The following is a 7,960-nucleotide window of genomic DNA, read 5'->3' as shown; positions in this document are numbered from 1 at the left end:
CTCTCTCTCTCTCTCTCTCTCTCTCTCTCCTCGCTCTCTAACTGTTTTTCATGACTTCAGGTGCTAATGCAATTGCTTTGAATCACAGGGTTTGCTGACATAATATTCTGCCTTCCTCCCTCCTCCTGCTGTTCACCCACTGTGTTATCTCTGGGCCTGTGTGTGACTGTTGCATCCCAGGAGTTCACTGGAGGCGCGCTTTAAGAATTAATAAGGAAAAGGGGAATGTGAAGGGGGAAACCAAGGGGGCGAGAACGTTTTTTTTTTTTTAAGTTGATGTACGAAGAACACCAAGCAAGGGGCCAGAGCTAGACTTGCCATAATAATCATTTTTATTGGTTATCAAGATATTTTGTATCAAAAATGTTGCTAAAAAATACAATGTTGCTAAAAAACACAGTGAATGTATTTGTAACAGTTGTAACAGGTGCCTTGGCCAGAGTGAGGCTGTACCCAGTGTCCCAGGTTGGGCTCCAACACCCACAAGGCAACTGTCTTGGATTAAACAGTAATTGAAGGTCCGTAAGTGAGGGATTTGAAACCGCAGGGATTTGAAACTGATACGTGGAAAAATACCTGTATAGCACTTTCACTCGGGTAGCATTTATCAAATTAGATTATCAAGGTATCAATATTGAGAAATCCAATATCTGCACATACCTAGTGAATGAGCCAATCATTAAAAGGGCTTTAAGAGTCTTGGCCTGTCCAACAGTTAACCCCTCAGGACACCAAAACACTCCTCTGATTGATGCATCTAGAATCTTGGAATACAAATTTATCATAGATACTGATCATCCCATAATTCCAGTACCACTTGGTTCCACTGAAAGGCTCAATGAGAAACGTCCCATGTAACTGGGTTACTTTGCAAGTTACATCCCAGTCGTGAGGCAGACAATTTACATTGTTAGTTAGTAAGCCATCACCGTTGCTATGGAACATCATGGTCATGACATCACACATGGAATAACATCTATTGTGGCCAGTTCCAAGTGCTCCCTGAAACTAATTCACTTGTCAAAACCACCCATAAAATTATACATTTACTTATTCCAAAACATTTGGTTCTAAATTCCACAAATACAAGCAATTCTAATTTGAAAGTGAAATAATGAAAGTGAAGTGATTATCATTGTAATGCACAGCACAGCGCACGATGACACAACGAAATGTTGTGTCCATCACCATTGGTGAGCAGTGGGCTGCCATGACAGGCAGCAGTGTGTGGGGTAGGTGCTTTGCTCAGTGGCACCTTGGCGGTTGGGGATTCGAACCGGCAACCTTACCAACTAGGCCAACCACTGCTGATAGTAATAACATTGCAGAATAATTTAGGAAGTGATTAATGACAATCTCAAATAAGCATTTCATCAAATTTGACATTCAAATGCTTAAGTGGGACCCAATTTGGGAGAGACTTTCAGGTATGATCGGTAAAGCCAGAGTGGAGCTGCAGCAGATACTCCACAGATTCCTCCAGGAGCTTCCATTGAAGTCACTGGCATGTTTCATGTTTCAGGAAGTACCACGTAAAAGATAAAACACATCACTTCATTATATTTGAAGCTTTCGGGCACTTGTAAGGGGAGCCTGTTAGAAAGTGTATAATTGCCTGCAAAAGTGCCATAGATGTTTTGTGATTTGTCTTTTTTCTTCTCCAAAGCTGTGTGGAACTTGCCATTGACTTTGGCGAAGCCTCTACAGCCAGCGTCTCAGAAGATTTAATCGGCACGGTTGCCCTGGCTATTTACTGACAAAGCATGACAATCCAGTCCAAGAGGGTGCAAATCAGGCCGTTTATCGCAGTTGTACTGTATCACAAGCATAATTAAAACATGCTAAATGCTCATGAAATGATTGAGCGCCAAACTTGAATAGATCATGAAGACTATACATTTCGGTCAAATCATCTTCTGTTGTTTAGATGGGAAAAGATGTACTTTATTGATCCCAATGTGGAATTCTGGAGCAACATCTGTTGCTCCAACCTGTTGGCAGATTTCTCCAATTTCTGCCGTCCTATTTTCTGACCTAAAACGTGAGGCTAGGCCATCTAGTGGGAAATGTCCGCAGAGGTATCGGTTAATTTGCTGTCAACCTACAGTGGCGATGTCTTAACACCCACAGATGGGAAGAACATACCTAGGCTCGGCTCTGAATCCGGGGAGAAGCATTTTGCTTCTATTTGCCGCCCCTTGTGAATAAATGATGTTTCTATCCCTTACATTGCATTCTTTTGGCTGGCAGTCAGTACCCCACTATTATTGGCCTTTTTTTTTTTAGTATTAGAAGTGGCAATATACTATAAATTTGGTTTGATTAAAGTCGTAAAGGTGGCGTGCACTCAAGGGGGCTTTAGAGGGAAATAAAAAGGCCGAGCGGGCAGAGCAAGCGGTCTCCAATTTTAACTTGTGCTAATTTGACGGTGGCAAAGCGGGGGACAACACTAAACAGAGAAAAACCCGAGGCATACATATTTGCATAGGCGTGGGAAGGGGGACACAGACCCCCCCCCCCCCAAAAAAAAGCCCTCGTTCGTTGTCCATCCACTGTCGCCGGAGGATTTCCGCCCACGGACAGGAAGAGGGGCGCGGTGCGAGGGGGGAAATTGAACGCCGCGCGTGGAAAAGTGGTAAATATAGGCTTTAGCACTAATGACTAAGAGGATGGGACACAGATGCGGGAGAGCGGAGGAGAAGAGAGGAGAGGAGAGGGGCGAGCGGCGGAATAATGTATGGGGGGGGGGGGAAGGAAAGAGATAAATATTGATTACCGCGACCGGTGTACGTGTTCGGCCTAAACAAACACGCCGGCGTGCCACCGGTGCTGAGAGACGTGGGCAGGGGGGGGGGAGGCGGGAGGCAGCCGCTATGCAGGATCCAGTAGTGGTGTTTACGGAGCACCCATATGTTTTGTGGTGTAAATCGCAGATCCTCTCTTCTGATTTAACGCTGCCATGCCGTAACACACTCTTCCACACACTTATTAGAAAAGTCTACATGGCTAATTATCCCGCCGTGTGGTGATGTGTTACTCCGCGCGGCTGATTATGCCGCAGTGGGCCGGGGCGTAATTCCTCGCCGCTGATTATACGGGCCCGCCGAGCCGGGCGCTGGAGGCCCGCGTGGTGGCTGCCTCGCCAGCGCCTGGATTAATTGCCCCCGCACTTCAATCATTGTCTTCAGAGGGTCAGGAGGGGCAGCGTGTCCGCGGACATCATTAGAGCCCATGCGGCACATGCACAGGCTGGCGGGCCGTCACGGGGAAAATAAGACACGCCTGCGCACATGCATGTGAAATGTAGCATTAGATTAAAACCATTTATAATAAAAGAGACAAACATAAAAGGCTTTCCAGTAGAAAGATATTAAACACACACACACACACTGCAGCGGAGGCAGAGCAGCGATTGGGCAGCTGTGTTGATGGCACACTGAGTATTATTGATAGCACCCCGGGTGTGTGGCGATATTGCAGCGCCTCGGTGACACGTGCAGAAACGTTGGCATTCTTTCTTCCTCCTCTCCGTCCTTCCGTCCCTCTCTTTCTTCCTCTCCTGCTCGTTTTTTTTTCCTGTATCGCTGTAAACACCTGCTGTCATAAACCGTCACGCCCACGCTTTGATGACCAAGCCTATCAAAAGCAATTCAGGTGACAAACGACTCCCTAATCCATCAGTGCTGGTGACAACGGGAGCCGCTCTGTGCTGCACAGCGCGCCCCACTGTTACACGGTACATAAAAATTAACACGCGGGCCTGATGCGCGCCCCGCTTTATGGGCCCTAATTCCGATGTTGGGCTCACGAGTAACCTTCAGCAGCCGCCTCATGACGGCGGGACGCTCCGACAGGTTCCGCGCGCTGGAAGGCCAGAGCATCTGCTGCATACCGACTTCCGTCATGTCGGCTGTTTGTGCTCGATTGGCCTCAACCGTTAATCATTCATTGCAGTAGGGTGCGGCGTGGCGGAGGTCAGGTGCAGCTTTAAATCAGAAGATCAATCACGCCATAAAGAGAATTGCCATAATCTCATATACAGAGATCATTTATTTGTTTCTTCACGCGTGTCCATTTCTTCTGCAGTGAATACGTGTGCATATTACATCACAATAATTACCTACATTGCATAAAAAGAGCGTTGTTGTTTTTTAGTTACTGTACATCATACACCATTTCAGCCCAAAAAAAAACTTCTTTACTTCTTTACATTTACAAGTTGTGGGATCCTGTTTAAAAGATTTTGTTAAGTGAGTAAACTGTTCAGCACAAACTAAATACTGCGCATGTGTAAAATGAGCTTGATAAAATGATCTGGAATAGCTGAGTTGGGAGAGTGTTAGACTGAAGCTGTAAAGGTCCCTGGTTCAATCCTGGGTTTTTGGCAAAGCTTGTTGGACTGTGTAGGGTGGTAGTAGCCAGAAGATCCAGGTTCAAACCCCACCTACTACCATTGTGTCCCTGAGCAAGACACTTAACCCTGAGTGTCTCCAGGGGGGGACTGTCCCTGTAACTACTGATTGTAAGTCGCTCTGGATAAGGGCGTCTGGTAAATGCTGTAAATGTAAATGTAAAATAATGCATATTGACATTATGTCTCTTAATAAAAAGTATAATGCACTCCGTCGGGACCGCCACAGGCATATCACAGAGAGCATATTTTACCAGTACATTCGCCTCCGCTGATATAAACGAATGTAGGTTTGCGGGTGATGTTGCGTATTACATGTATCAAAGCAGATCCTGGCCTTGTAGCATCCAGCCTCTCGCTTCGTATCCCCTTTCCACACACACACACACACACACACAGAGAGAGACAGACAGGCTCTTATTCAGCACCATCAAAGAGCACCTGAATGTATTCAGTCCCCGCTCCGCTGGCAGCCGGCCAGCCTGCGAAGGGAACTTAAATACGGTGTCTGAATGTCTCGGCTGCTGTTGAGGAGGACCGCGGAGTTGTGCGCTTTGTGCAGCTGCTCGCGGCGCCCTTACCCCAACTCTACTGACACGGGTGTGTGTGTGTGTGTGTGTGTGTGTGTGTGTCTGACATAAACAGGATCCGCGCAGGACGTCTCACGCTGCTTCTGTTGATGATAATACAACTCTAATTTCAGCCGCAGCGGCAGGAGAGGATGTTCGTGGTAAAAAATTAATGATGTTATTTCTAATATTCATACCTCGTGTCATGTCATCCCAGCTGTGACACTGAATGAATTGTTACTGGCACCATAATTATGACAAATACATAAATGCAGTATAATACATGTATGTGGTAAATGTAGAAAGTTCAGCAGCTAGAGCTAAACTGTGAAGTTGTAGAGTGTAAATGTACAACGTTTTTCTTCAGGTGAGCAAGAATTTGCTTGGGACGTCAGGCTTTGGGCATTTTTTGGTCTGGGAACCTTGTGGAAGGAGTTTTTCACTGGATGTGAAAACTAGTCGTGTTGTGTTGTGTTGTGTTCCCTCTGTGATATGCACTGTAAAGGGTGGAGAGGAGGAGTGTGTATGTGTGTGTGTGTGTGTGTGTGTGTGTGTGTGCGTTACTTTACATACACTGCTCTGCACGACAGCTTTTTGAGTAATGAGGGGAGCATATTAAACTGGGTGCCAGATGCACACAGACCCAGACACAAACACACACACACACTCACACCACATCTGGCCTTTTCCTCACACACTCCTGGGTGCCAGAAAAGTCGGCGGATGCTCTCTGCTCACACCAAACCCGCTGGTCACGGATGCAGCCAGATGCCAACTTCCTGTAGATATAAAGGAGGTGGGCGCACACCAGCGTCAGATCACACACACACACACACACACACACACACACTGACGGGCGCACAAAGGCCCGCTGCAGCTCCATCCAAACGCGGTGTATACCTCAGGCGGTACACACACGCACGTGCACACGCTGGCATAACCCTCGTGTGGTACACGCTTGACCATACTGGCCCACACTCAAGCCACATATCACACAGGCACACGTGTGCACACACACACACACACACACACAGGAACACAGATTATGCTAAGCTCGTACACACCAATACACATCACAAACCTTTCTAACACATGCCTGGCTGCCAACCAACAACCGCTCCTCAGGCATACACACAGAGAGAGAGAGAGAGAGAGAGAGAGAGAGACAGACTGTCTCCACATACATCAAAGGAGCAGCACAGGTAGGTCAGGATCTATATGAGGGCCTCTGTAATTAATGCCGCCGTAGGGGGTGCGCAGGGTGGCGACGGCGATGCCGAAACGTTCAAATGTTTTCTGGCTGCGTCCGGCCCTCATAACCAATTCCAGTTACAGCTGGCCCAGGATAGGCGCTCCACGCGTCCTGTCCATCACCGGCCGGACCTGGGAGCTGACCCGGGACCCCTGGCTAACGGCGGAGAAAGAGCCTGCATCTCAGCTGCCGTCAAAAAGGAACGACGGGGCGAGCCGGTTGCCGACACGCCGGCACAAAACACACCAAAAGCTATCCTCAAACCGTACAGATGAAAGCCATGAAACCTCTGCATCCAATCTATTACGGCAAGTGGAAATAAAAAGAAGAAATTTGGTAAAATATGTGCAAATCTACAGCCGTATCATGATTTCACTTCTTCACATTATGACAGATACATTTAGAAATGTAGATTTTACAACGTCACAATACAGATTTTTCCTCACAAAATCGCAAGAATTTAATGTCACATAACACGCAGGCTGCAACTTCGCCCATTTTCGCTCGTTGTAATCTTGTATTCTAATGTTTTATTTCCACGTGATCTATTTTAAAAATGTGTGATTTAATGTGTTTTAGACCTGATGGAACTGAAAAGAACAGCTCATATATATAAAAACCCTTCCCTCGGTAAAAAGATCGTCGTGTATCGTATAAATCGCTCCCCACCCCTTCCAGTGTCACCCTTCCCGGCGAACATCTGCAGATGTGGAAGAAATCCGAGCTCCATCTCTAAAGATGCAAGTCCGCAGATTTGATTCTCACAAGATCGTAAAGTATCTCATGTGACATAAAAAACGTAGGCTGCAACTTTGGCCACATTCGGTTGCTGCTCTACGAAAGAGCGCGTACAAATATTACGTAACACGAAGCGGGAAAACGGGAAAAGTTTGTCCTTCACTAGTAAACATGGCGCAATCACTTTTTCGGGCAATTGATTTTTCCGATTGATTATAGAATTCACTTGCTGCACAGATGCGTATTTATTCTATATACGCCTAAAGCCAATAGCTACCTGTAATTTGCCTCTATATCTATAATAAAATGTGTTTCAATCTCGATAACGCTGCTCTGCTCTTTTTTTGCTCGTTGTAATGTTCCATTCTAATGTTTTATTTCCACGTGATCTATTTTAAAAATGGGTTTTAGACCTGATGGAACTGAAAAGAACAGCTCATATATATAAAAACCCTTCCCTCGGTAAAAAGATCGTCGTGTATCGTATAAATCGCTGCCCACCCCTTCCAGTGTCACCCTTCCCGGCGAACATCTGCAGATGTGGAAGAAATCCGCGCTCCATCTCTAAAGATGCAAGTCCGCAGATTCGTTTTCCTCCTCCAGAAATCCAATCAGGAAACTACTGTTCAGACACAAACCCATTTCTTTATCTGAAACTCGGGCGAAGTGAGACAACAGTCTGATTTGGCGAGTGCGGCCCTGGCGTTGGGGAGCCCTGCTTTGTCGCAGGTGCCGTGTCGCGGCGCGATAAGCCCGAGTATTCTGGATTTTTAATTAATGCCCGCGTTTGCCGTTATGAGACATTGCTGCGGCGTGTGTGTGTGTGTGTGTGAGTGTGTGTGTTTTTGTGCGGTGCCATTTGTTCAACATGTGCCATCCAGGGGTCCTCAGGTCCACGGCCCCTAAACTGTGACCATAAGCTAATGTGCATTAGCATGGTGTTTATCAATGCGGCCCAGACCGGGCCACCAGAGACCAGGAGGAGAGGGG

The sequence above is a fragment of the Denticeps clupeoides genome, chromosome 5, assembly GCF_900700375.1.
Source record: "Denticeps clupeoides chromosome 5, fDenClu1.1, whole genome shotgun sequence".
Taxonomy (NCBI): Eukaryota; Metazoa; Chordata; class Actinopteri; order Clupeiformes; family Denticipitidae; genus Denticeps; species Denticeps clupeoides.
This window is presented reverse-complemented; position numbering follows the sequence as displayed.